Source organism: Zootoca vivipara, chromosome 1 (assembly GCF_965207765.1).
Source record: "Zootoca vivipara chromosome 1, rZooViv2.hap1.1, whole genome shotgun sequence".
Lineage (NCBI taxonomy): Eukaryota > Metazoa > Chordata > Lepidosauria > Squamata > Lacertidae > Zootoca > Zootoca vivipara.
The window spans coordinates 75,965,972-75,979,207 of record NC_142582.1 but is presented as its reverse complement, the minus strand read 5'-3'; positions in this window follow the sequence as shown (position 1 = coordinate 75,979,207).

Here is a 13,236-nt window from a genome sequence, read left to right as displayed (position 1 = left end):
AGTAAGAGCTGTTCGGCAGTGGAATTTGCTACCAAGGAGTGTGGTGGAGTCTCCTTCTTTGGAGGTCTTTAAGCAGAGGCTTAGGGACCCAGGTGGCGCTGTGGGTTAAACCACTGAGCCTAGGGCTTGCTGATCAGAAGGTCGGCGGTTCGAATCCCTGTGACAGGGTGAGCTCCCGTTGCTTGGTCCCAGCTCCTGCCAACCTAGCAGTTCGAAAGCACGTCAGAATGCAAGTAGATAAATAGGAACCGCTACAGCGGGAAGGTAAACGGCGTTTCCATGTGCTGCTCTGGTTTGCCAGAAGCGGCTTTGTCATGCTGGCCACATGACCTGGAAGCTGTACGCCGGCTCCCTCGGCCAATAATGCGAGATGAGCGCGCAACCCCAGAGTCGGTCACGACTGGACCTAATGGTCAGGGGTCCCTTTACCTTTTACCTTTAAGCAGAGGCTTGACAGGCATATGTCAAGAATGCTTTGATGGTGTTTCCTGCTTGGCAGGGGGTTGGACTGGATGGCCCTTGTGGTCTCTTCCAACTCTATGATTCTAAGATTCTATGATTCTATTACTGTTTACAGTGGTACCTCGAGTTACAAATGCCTCAGGTTACAAACGCTTCAGGTTACGAACTCCGCTAACCTGGAAGAGTTACCTTGAGTTGGAAACTTTGCCCTTGGATGAGAACAAAAATCGTGCGCTGGTGGCGCAGCGGCAGCAAGAGGCCCCATTAGCAAAAGCACGCCTCTAGTTAAGAACAGTTTCAGGTTAAGAACGGACCTCCGGAACAAATTAAGTTCGTAACTAGAGGTACCACTGTATTTGTTTATTTAGATAAGCCCTTATTCTGAGCTTTTACTTGAAGTTAGAATCTGTTTCAGCCTTGAGGGGAGAGGTGGATTAAGGGTTCAGTTTAGTTGGACCCCCTGACTGACATTTTTTGCTGAAACCATAGATGTCTATAGGGAGTGTATTCTAAAGATATGATATAGTGGCCAGCAGAAATCCTTGGTGGCATAGTGCGTACATGGTCAGTGGACAATAGATGTTAGCAGCATGCCTGCCTGGCCAGTGATGCAGAAACCTCCTCCAGATGTGTCTGTTTTCCCCTCCCCACCGCGCACCTGATCCCCTTGAGCTCCCAACTTCCAATATTATTAAATGAAACTTCCCTGACAGGAGCCAAGTCCCCTATTCACAGTCTTCTTACTGTCTAGATTCATAATGTGTATTTGAACATTCCAGCAGCTGTTGTGTAAATAAATTAAAGCAACTAGAGACAAGAACACAAGGCTAGGTGCACATCCTGCTTCCACTGCTTGATGAGTTAACACAAGCTGCCACAGAGAAGCCTAACCGCACAAGCAATTAAGGCTTTAAAGATTTACCAGACCCTTCATTATCTGGGGATAATTTCAAATGAAATGAGAGAGAACTTTTATCAGAGAGCTCTTATAAAGGTAATGATTTCCCTGTCCAAGCGACTTGGCTCTTTATTAACTGAAAGGACCCACGCTAAGAAATTCTGTACAGTTACAGAAGAAGGGGACACTCATATTCAAGCCAGCCAGCAATATTTAAAACCACGATTAGAACACTACCAGCAGCAAATCAAAATTAATTTCAACCAATCTAACCCACAGCTCACTGTGGCAGACAACACAGTCATGTGCTGTATACTTTATATCACATATAATAAATTGCAGGAAGTCAATTTTAATAGGAAATTGGTAGGTCATAATAATCTGATGTAATTCGGGAGGAAAGATTAAATTCATGGAATTTCATAAGCCAGTGAGCATTACATTAAAAACAGGTTAATGATTTGTTTCCATATCTAAGAAAGGTTCAAAAATATAGCTTTTCATTTAAAAAGAGAGAGAGCAGGGAAAGTACAAAGAAATGTGTCACCTTTAACAAAGTCTGTTTTATCTACCCATGCTTTGATGGCTTTGTTCTGCAGTAAAAGGAGCTACTGAAATCCAAGAAACAGCCTTGCACGACTGATTGCATGCTAGCCTTATTTCCCTTCTCATAATCCAAATGGTAAAACAAGCCAGTCATTTAAAAAAATGCAAGAGGAGGGATGTTCATGCACCTCTCTTTGTTTATTATTTTATTTATTCAATTTATTGCTCATCAGAAGTAGGTTTTGCTTAAGATATAATTGGCTGAGATTAGTCCTGAAAATGATCAGCCAGAATGAGAGAGAGAATGCAAGAGATGAGCTGTAACCTCAGCCATGCAATATTTCCTAATTCCTGGGATGTGCAGTATTGAAATCATCTAATGGCCCAGCTGTATGACTGGCAGGTGCCATTGCTGGACCTTGTCCACAGTCGCCATCTGTGGTGCGGCAGCACCTGCCATTGGCATGGCTGGTTCCATTGTCTGCCCTTCACTCCAGTCAAGCTTGTTAAGAGCCATGCAATGACACTTGTGTGGCATTGGTGAGAGCTGGCACCATTGCATTCTGGAGGGCCATTAACAAAACCTTAGCTTAGGAGAACCACACACTTTGGTTTGGTCAAACTCATGTTCGTAGCTTCGAGAACACTGTGTGTGTGGCATGTAGGGCAAAGTAATTCAACTAGCTAGCAACCCATCTTCCTTGAAAATGAAGTTCCATGGTAGCAGGTACCGTTTGTGGACTTTTCTAACTGTTCTCATAATGCTGCATAGAGGACCTGGCCCCATTCACAGCAGAACCATGCAAGCCCCCTGGTGTGCTAAGAGCTGCAGTTCATTCTCTTGCTTGCGCTGAAAAGTTTGATTCTTTAGAACAGGTGTGGGTGGCAATCTGTCATTGGACTCCAACTTCCATCAATCTTAGTGAGCATAGTTGTGGGAATGTTGAGGAAGGTAGGAGAGGATATATTGATTAAATATTATCCCTCCTCACTCATGCTAGTGAGCAAGCAGCAGAGCACATTCCTTTGCAGATTGCTGGAAGCAAGTTAATGATTCATTAGAATCCTTTAAATTAAGCAATCCAGTCTGGCTTGTCCAGTCTGGATTGTTCCTGGTAAATTTCCCCTTTATTTCTCTCTTAAAATAATAACATGGCAGTCTTCTTTAAAAGTAAGAGTAAAGTTTACTTGCATTCAGTTCACAGCAGTATTCTGAAGGCAGGCTTTTTTCTTGTGGTTACAGTTACATTTGTAGAGAAAAGAAGTCTGAGCTACGTCTCAGACTTTCGACCTTGTGGCCTCCATCCTCTGTAAGGATGAGCCATGTGCTGGCTATGAGCCAGAAGAGGAGGTTCAGGAGAAGTCCGAAATGAGAAAATGGAAAAAGGGAAGATGGCTGCGTGGCTAGCCCGTTTACATGGTCAGCTAGGGTCATGTCCATCTACCTGGTCACACGCAGGCAGGGGCAGAGGAAGGGGGTGCAGTTGGAGCGAACTGCCCTGAATGTCTTCGCTGAGGGGGGTGACATTTGGCAATAGTGGGCGGGTGGGCGGGCGGCACACTGAATATCTGCCATCGGCAACTTGCTCCACCCCCATGGGCGGTTCACTCCGCCCCTGGCTGCGGGGGGGGGCACACCGCTCCATGCACCTGAGAGGCTATCCTGTGCCTAGGAGGGCACCCTCCATGCCGCACCCCCCCTTGGGAGTGTGCCCCGCTCCCTGTCCCCCTCGGGAGTGCGTCCCCCCCCCCGGGCAGCATAGGCATATGCTCCTCTGCTGCACACAGAGGGAGGAGGCTCCAGAGCAGGTATGAGAGGAAGTCCTCCCTGTCATGAGCCACATCCCCCTGTGGGTCCATTCTAGGCAACAGGAAAATGTTGTACTTGACTGCTTCAGTGATGATACATCCCACAATAGTCAATGGCCAAGGGCTATGGGAGTTCTGCAACATCTGAAGGCTCACAGGTTCCCCATCTCTGCACCCTCACTCTCTTTCTCATTCTCACTGTAGTCTGCCCTTTGAGAATGCTCAGGAATGAAGAAAATGAGAGCACTTAGAAGAGAGCTAGAGAAAAAGAGAATGAACTGTAGAAAATAAGCTAACAAATAATGTTGTGTTTGTTTAATCCAATATCAGACATTCTGGATGCAAAGAAAAGCTGCATTTCAAGGGACAAGAAACAACAATTCTAGGAGAACTTTGCTGTTACTGTCCAATGTTTCAGAAATCCTGCCTAATGGGTCACCATCAAAATACCCTTATCGTGCGTAGTATGCTAAATACTGACAAAGTGAGTCAGATGGTGGGACCTCAAACAAGCTGTGAGGCACATTGTTTTCACTAAGTAACTGAGGCTGATCAATCTGCACTAGTTTTTGAACATCACATGTGTACATCTCAGCATTGTGATAGTTGGGATGCCGCTTTAGCTGCATCTACAAAGGACATTTAGGTTTGGGCTATACAAATATTTAAAATGCCCTTATGCATATTTGACTTGCCATTCTAAATGCACACACACAATTGATGCAGTCAATCCATTAAATCATTTCTGGGTTATTTGATTTAGAACATCATCACCATTATTAAAATGTCTATACTGCCCTTCATCTGAGGATCACAGGGAATTATACAATATATTTTAAAAATCTGTTAAAGCTGAGGCACATCACTTTTTATACATAAGTGTTATTATCAGTGTACATTTTTATATGTCCTCTTGATTTCAGTTGGAGACAGCTAAGCATGTACAATCCTTGATCTTATTAGCATTTAAGCGTGTTTAATTCTGGTTGGATAATGCCCTAATTGTTTTTGCTTCTGCCTTTTCAGCAGTTCTCTCATATCATCACAAAACTTGAAGGAATCACAACACCAGCTAGTTTTAGAATCCCATTTTCTACTATTCACTCCCAAATGCCATTCAATCCAGGTTACAGCATGCCAACATCACAGAGCAGGTGTGCTGCCATACAGCGCCAGAATAGTGAGCCAAGCCATATGCTAAAGCAGGGATGGGGAGGAGAATCTGTGGTCCTCCAGGGTGACTTGACTACATCCAGGGGCGTCTTACCCATAGAGGCTAGTGGTGTGGGGCGCCAGGGCGCCAAGTTCTGGAGGGTGCCAGGGAAGAAGTGGAGACTGGACGCAGCGCCTCCTGGCATCAGCTCGTCACCCTAGCCTGCCTCCGCCATGCCGAAGCAGCGCCGTGCCCGGAACCTCTGTCTGCCGTGGCCACCATGGCACAAAGCGTCCAGCTGAGTCGGGAGGTGCCGCGTCCAGCCTCTGCCTCTTCCCCGCCAGAGGAGCCGCCCTCCAGCCACTGCCCACCTTTTGGATAATAATATATATGATAAGAATAATATTGGAGAAAACTGGGTATTGAGACTTGCTTAACCTAAATCATATATCCCAGTTTTCAGCGGCCCTTTAAAGTACGCTTCATGCAGAGTATACACAGTCAGAAGTTGACCTGGCTAAGAAAACACCACCAAGAGCACAGGGAATTATCTCCCTTATATGAAACCCCTTACTAGCTGCACACTTGTAAAAGTATGCAGATGAAAATACAAACGGTTGGGTTTCTTTAACTGAAAAACAAACTGACTCTAAAGAGACTTTAAACTAAAGATAAATGCTTCCTCTCTTAGCAACGTTATCTACCCACATTCCAAACCTCCCACAAACTCCCACATAACTCCCATTAAACTACCCGAGAATTAACAGCAGACTAGCATTAAAACTAAGTAACTCTCATACTAAGATTCAACTAAGGAATCTCTTAAACTGAGAGTCTCTCTTACTAAGATTCAACTTGGAATCTCTTAAACTGAGAATAACTGAGAGAGTGATCTACTAAGAGATTAATCAAACTGAAAGATCTAACTAAGAGATACAGAAGGCTTTCTGGCAGAGCCTTATATACAAGGAGCAGAGCCCACGCCTGTGAGCAATTAACAGAAACACCGGCACCTGTTTCTCTTAAACAGACAGTAATTACATTAGACCGGCTCTAAAGTAACTTGACTATTCAAAAAATCCAATACCACCTCCTGGGCCTGACAGGAGTTTGAATTGACTGGGACTGACATCAGGAGGGTCAGTTCCCCACCCTTGAGATAAAGTGAAGTTTGCGAGTGTGTGTTATAGGGTTACTTTTCACCCTCCCAGTATCTCAAGGCTATTGATCAATTGTTCTCCCTGTTTACCTCCACTCCTGAACTATTAGGCCTCCCCCTGCAGTTTTGCATTTTGAAACCTGAGCTTTCCTTTCCGTAACTCCAACATTCATACGATTAGGATTCATTTCCCCTGCATTTATTTATTTATTTGCTTATCTGCAAGGACTTGGAGTGGGGGGCAAGGTACCGATGGGAGAGGAGGGGGAGATGCGAGCTGATCCAGGACAAGATCAATTACTATTTTTCATCTTTGACAAAGTAATTAAGGCTGTAGTGACTTGTTAATTCAATCCGAATGGCTGCTGTGGTGATAGATGCAGATTTACAATCAGTTCTGCTTCAGCGTAGGGAAATGATTATCCACTGCAAACAGGAGGCCTGAGAGCAGGGAATCACTCCAGGGGGACGTGTTTCCTTTTTTAAAGAGACTGCAGGCTGCGCTACAGAGGCAGAAAAAAGCACATATGAAGGGAGGGGTGAGAGAGAGATGCCCTCATCTTCTCTAACATTCACACTTACATGTAAGCAAAGGATTACTGTGCATATAGCTCTCACAACTGGATCCCTGAAGCCAATATGTGACATAATGTGTGTGCAGCGCCCATTGCTGGATTGAGGCCATGTGTGCCATGCCGGACAGATGGTCAATGCTATCAGCTTTGACAGGACTTGTTCCTGCATCCTTTCATCTCCTCCCCTCCCCATCCCAATCGCAGCCAATAGCACTAGCCTTCTGACTGGTGGGGCTCAATGTTCAGAGAAATTTCCTTATAGAATGAAAGCTTGGTCCATTTACTACAGAGAGCAAATCCATATGGCCAATCTGACAAGTTGAGGCTTGAGGACAGATTGAGTTTCCCATGCAGCATTCTACCCAAGGGTAAAATAGTGATGTTATTTGCTGCTTCTTGAACACAACACACATTTAAGCTTTATTCACACTATAAATGTATATTGGCTTTAGATCACTTAATTGTCATGGCTTCCCCAAAGGAACCCTAGGAATCATAGTATGAAAAGGGTGCTGATTACTCACTCTGTTCCCTTCCCGATTCTCTAGCCCTGCCCCTTTCATAGTACAATTCTCAGGACTGTCTTATAGGAGGAGTGATTTTTCAACCAGGATAAGTTCATAACATATATTCTGAATGTTTAACCAGATTTGGGGCAGATTTACTTCAGTAACTATTCACCTGTGCCGTGAGCTGGAAATAGTCTGAAGTCACAGCAGGTCCAGCAACCTCAATACTACAGAGAGCATGCAAATCCTTCAGAGATTTACTCAGCCTATATGTCAAGCATGTGAATTTACACTGTGACACGAAGTCATGCAAATCTACACAAAGTTTGTTAAATAGAAACAGCTGTTTCTTAAAAGGGCATTTTGCCATTACTTCATCAAAACAGTGCATGAGAGCATGGGTGCCTGTTTCAAAACTTTGCTTCTTACATAATCTCTATAGAATAAAATAGACCATGGCACACTGTTTTAAATGCCTTTAGATCAGGCAGCTTTCTATGTACCACACACTCAGGAAAACACAGCAGATTTCTGTGCAACCAGTTTGAGGAACATCAGTGACCAATTGCACCGCATGGGCTACCTCAAAGATGGAACTTCTCAAAGCTAACTGAAGTCAAGGTAGCCCCAAGGTCAAATTTGTGATGCAATAATAATAAATGCTTTCATACATTTTTTTATAGGAATGTCAGAAGTCTCAGGATTTCTGCTCAAGTATGCTGTGCCAAGAGGCCAACATGGTAACATGGATCCAGCGTTAGCCTTTTAAATCTTTGTTTCATGGGAGGAATAAGGCCATTTTGTTTGAAACTTTGACAACTCACCTCCTTGTTGCAGCTCTCATGGAAGTTGCACACTTTGGGGGAAGTGACAGGCAGTTTGATAAAGGGAGGTGGTGTGGCAGGATATGGCAGCTAGCACTGGCTGACAAATTAACACAGCAATGCAAACTGTCTGGGGGTGAAATTGAGTGGGACACTTATTCTGAAGGCTGGATGAGCCTACATTAATTCTACCCCTAGGGAATCCAGATCCAGCCAGCCTGTCAGCCAGCTCAGTGTTCCTTTTGGACAGACACCTTGGCATAGCTGGGAATTTTTGCCCTTGGTCAATGTTGTATTGTTTATTCTTTCTGCTTACTTGAAGAAAAAATTATGTTTGCTTATATGGTAGTCATGGGTCTTTTCTCCTGCAACTGGATGGGATGTGCATGTTCGTGATCTTACTCTTACTGTTGAGGTTGTCATTGTTATTGTCTTTCAATTCAAGAGAAAAAAGCATGGGAATCTTCAGGGTGGCAGGAGAGGATATATGATTTATTAATATCCTTCCTAACTTGTGGTAGCAAGTTCCTTTACTTAGCAAAGTTTACATTCCCCTTCTCATGTACAGCAGAAAGCTGGTTGCAGATTTGTTAGAACCTCTTACTATTATGCAATTTAATCTGCCTCTGACTGAATTGTATGTTCCTGGTAAGATCCCCTTTTAAATCCCTCCTAAAAGGATAAAGACAACACAGTCTTATTCATAAGCAATAAAAAGAAAGTTTACTCATTATCAGGCAGAGCACAGTGTGATCCCTGAAGGCAGGCTTTAGGCTTAAAGATACAAACTTATACTAACAGTTTTATCCCATAAGGGAGATGACCTAGGGGACTGCTTGTCTGGCAGCCAGCAGTTCATTCCAGGAAGTTCACAGGACGAAAGGAAGATGGAAAAGAGAGAGATTGGTGTGGGGTTGATTTAGAAAATGGTGTGGCACACCTGTCGATCCTTTAGGGTTTAGGAAGCGTAATGCTGGCAAGCCAGTACAATGACAGGTCAGGAGGTAAAGGCATAGGTCAGTTGCACTGGATGGGGCTTGGTGGATCTGGAAAGATCAGGATAGATCTGGCTGAAGCAGGCTTGACAGGAGAAGACCAGGATGGGTCGAACCTGGGTTAAGAAAGGAACAATGGGAAACAGGTAGGGTCTTGGAAAAGTACTGAGAGTCACAAGATGGAGAGGAGGGGGATGTTTAAAGAGCAGGCATGTGACAGGTACATGAGGTGTAGGATGTGCAGTTCACCACTTCCTTCATGGCGGAAATTTTGGGTGTTGGCAGGAAGTGACATATACCAAGACATTACTATGCATGAGGCTACACCCCTGTAATTAGTTGGAAGCTGCATTACAAGTTAATAATTAGCTGTCAATGTTGCTGTCAATAAATACAGGCTCCTGTGCTATGCCCAGGGTTGGCCCTGTCTCCCGTCTCATCACTGGTTTTCCATTACTACAGATTGGCAGCATACCTTGGCCTTTCACCAGGTCTGGAAAGGTCATGCCCACCCACTAGTCACATGCAAGGAAGGATGCTCCAGGCCAGGAGGAACAGGAAGTTTCAATTGGCTGGACCAAACATTCCCTTGCATGTCCACTCTAGCAAAACAAGGAATGTTGTATTTGACTGCTCCCAGTGGAATACATCCCACAAAAAGAAGGACCCTTTAGTCTGCAACTGATTTTTGCCAGGAAACATGTTTCTGATGGGGGGGGGGCTGGCACATGGGCACTCACATGATTGTTTCCAGGGAGGGCAAAAGAAAAAACAAATATAACTAGCATCAACTAACAGATGTACCATTTATGGGAAATCTGGTGATTCGGTGGTAGAGAGGCCTGGATAGATCTGGCCTCTGACAAGCTTGCAATCCAGATTCATCATAGGTAGAACTGCTGTACAGTATATCTAGGGGTAGACCTAGCATCCACACAATATTTAACACTTATTGCATTTATATCTCCCTATTTTTATTCAATGAGTTTAAGATGGTGTACTGCACATGGGTCTCCCCTCCCTCATTTAATCCCCACAACAACCTTTTGACTACTGAAACCCTCAGTCCTTTCTCTGGCATCCTTCACTCCCTCCCCCCTTAATTAATTGCAGATATCTGAAATTTTAACATAAAAACAAAAGGTAGATTAAAAGTAAGGAGTGCTTTCTAACAAGGGTATATGGAGAAAGGTCTTCCTGAATGCTGGAGAAGAATTGTATATTTAACCTTAGGAAGTGTGATGTCTGAGTTCCATGCATTTCAAGTCTCCGGGTCAAATTCGTACTCTTATTTCAAATATGTTCTCTTAAATAGTGTGATTTCCCATCCAGGTATCTTATCAGATTCACCCAGTTTCAGGAAGGCATCAAGGTTTCAATTCTGGGCCCAAATTCTGGGAATTCTAAGGGCACAAAAGAATGAAAACATTGAACATCAGCCAAATAGACATTGAAGGCAGGGAATGAAAAATTTTCGCTGCCTCTTTTCTTCTAAGGAGGATCTGACCCTCTTCATGTCATCAAATAGAAGAAGCACCCATCTCTTCCAGCAACCTACTTCCCATGGTGGCCAACTTTCAGCCAGAATTTCTATAAGCAGTCTGTACAGGGTTGCCTTCACAGCACAAAGCCACTGCTGCTTCATTGGCCAACTTCCCATGCTCTTTCAAGATCCCTGTTAACAAAGAGGAAATAAATGCCAGCAGTGTTGGTGCAGATCTGCCATAAATGTATGGAGGGATTTTTTTTCCAGCGACGTTGACTATGTAGTCCACCCGCCCCCCACTCATTTCCAGGCCAGGACCCTTTCAAGCTGGCACAGAGATCTATCTAGCCCTGCAATAAAAAAAAGAAAACCGTCCATCCCACGAAAGTTTTTTTTTTTTAAGGTGGAAATTGACACTTTGTAGCTGGGACGCAGAGTTTACTAGAAATTGGCCCTCTAGCCGCCGTCTCCCCTTCTTCCACTTCTACCTGCCTCTACTGCACCAAAGAGCATGTGCAGATTGCTCTCTCCTCTTCGAGGCGCAACTGCGGCTGTGGCGAGGGGTGCAAGGGGAAAGGGTCCAGTCCTGGTTTTGCTGCTCCTCTGTGTATCGGATGGGGTCGTGCAGACCGAGACGCCTCGTTCGGTGGCAGCAAAACAGCACGACTTTGACTCGCTTTTGTTTGCAGGAATTTACGCGCTGCTCTTCAAACTTCAGGTGCTACGGTTTAAATCCGCAGGATTCTGAGTCACTGATGCGCCAGTCCCTAAATCTCTGCTGCTGCTGCTCCTCCTCCTCTAACTCCCGTTGCGGACAGTCCCGCTCGTGAACTTGACTGGAAAGAGGCAAATCCCAGATAGGCAGCCCTCTTCGCTCTGCAGCAACGCGGAAACAAAAGGCTCCCTGGACGCAGGAGGCGCTTTGAGCACAGACCAAGCGCTTAGAGTCCTTCTTACCGCGCTCTTTGCTCTGAAGCTCCTCTCTGCAGCGGGCTGGGATGACGCGAGTTCGAGGCCCCCCTCGGCAACGCAGTTGCCCGCCCTTCTTGCCCTCAAAAGGAAGAAAGGCTTAAATAAAGAGGGAGGGGGGAGCTGATGAGCAACGGGCAAAGGTTGTGGAGAGTTAAAGAAGGGGAGGGAGCGCTTACCAGGTTTAGCTATTTATAACATCCCTTCAAATCAAGAAGATCACTGAGTACGAAATTGTTGGCGCTCGATGTCCGCTTTATTAAATATGACGCCAGTAGACGCGCATTAGACCTCCTTAGAGAGTGCGGAGAAAGGGGTTTGGGCTACTCCCCGTTAACTCTTCCTCGTGTAGAAAATAATCTGATGAATAATACACTGGATGTCTTCGCACAAATGAAAGCTAATTAGATTACATTGGAGACAAAATGAATCTATTTACATCTACATTTCTTTAAGCGCTACAACCATTCCTTACTTTGGTTCTCTTGTGGAACCAGCGCATTGTAGGTGAGTTTGGGCGCTGCGCTGTGAGAGAGGGGAGGCTCGGGGGTGTAATTTAACCACTACCGAGATCTTCTTGCATAGGAAAACCAGCTCTATATTATTCTTCAGCCAACTTCTAATGGCGTTAATGGTCTTGTTTGACTTCGGTAAAAGTGTGTGAGAGAGGGGCGGGAGGAAGCTCTGAAAAGTTAAATGTTATGGGCTTGGAACACCCTATAACTCTCTTCCTAGTTCACTTAATCACCCATTTGCAATTATGTGAATTTCTACTTCCCAATTCATCGACGTGGCTAACAAAATTCTGCTAGTGTGTTTTTCACTGGAGACAAAGATGCCCGGTTGTGGTTACTACTTTATTGTTCCACTTCCAAATTTCATAAATTAACAGTGCGCTAAAAGGCCAGAAATTTATGAGTAGATCCCTGTAGTTCGAACCCTACCTTATTTATTGAAGTCTCCTGCTCCGGACAGTGAAACTGTAGCAAACAACACTAGTCCTTTAAGATGGATGGCTTGTCTCTTTTAATTTAGTTCATGTATTTTAAAGGGGTTACTCTAATTTAGGGTAGGGGTAGGTCTGGGTGACACCAGGAGTAAAAAAAAAAGAACTCTGTTCTGTAACCCACTTCTGTATGTATCTGCAATTGAATTGAACCCTTGGGCGTGATTCAGCTACAGTTTGGTGCTTTTAAATGGCGTTGATTTCAATAGGATAGTAGTAGTTAAGCTATCAACAGCGTGACTCTGTCATGTCTACTCAGAGGCAAATAACATTGGATTCAATGAAGTCCTATGCACTCTTACCTAGAAGTAAGCCCCACTGAACGCACTGCTGAGTGAGTAGAAGACTGCGCTGTAAGAAACACAGTAACGGAAACATTTCAAAGCAAGATACAAATTATTTTATTTATGTTCTGATAAATAGGCTACTCCCACCACCACCGGTGTATATGCGTGCGCGGGCCACTTCTTTCTTTCTTTCTTTCTTTTAAATCGTATATTTAGATTCACGATTTTTATTTTCTTTTAATCACACAGCAATGCCTTCGGAAATAAGTCCTTCTGTGTTCAGTCTCGAGTGTGCCTGACTCCTAAAAGGCCAAGAGAGTTGCCGGCCCAACTTTTTAGTAGCGTACGTGATGCTGCAACTCTGTGATAATGTGGGTTAACAGAAGTTTGCTAATGTCTTCAGTTGGAATCCATGCTAGACATCTGAAGGGCATCGAACAAAGCATAAAATCGCTTGTATTCTTAAATTGCAAGTGTGCATTTCATAATTTTATACACAGAGATACATAAAAGGCGGATGAAATATTCCTTTCTACAATGTGCACAAGGCCACTATAC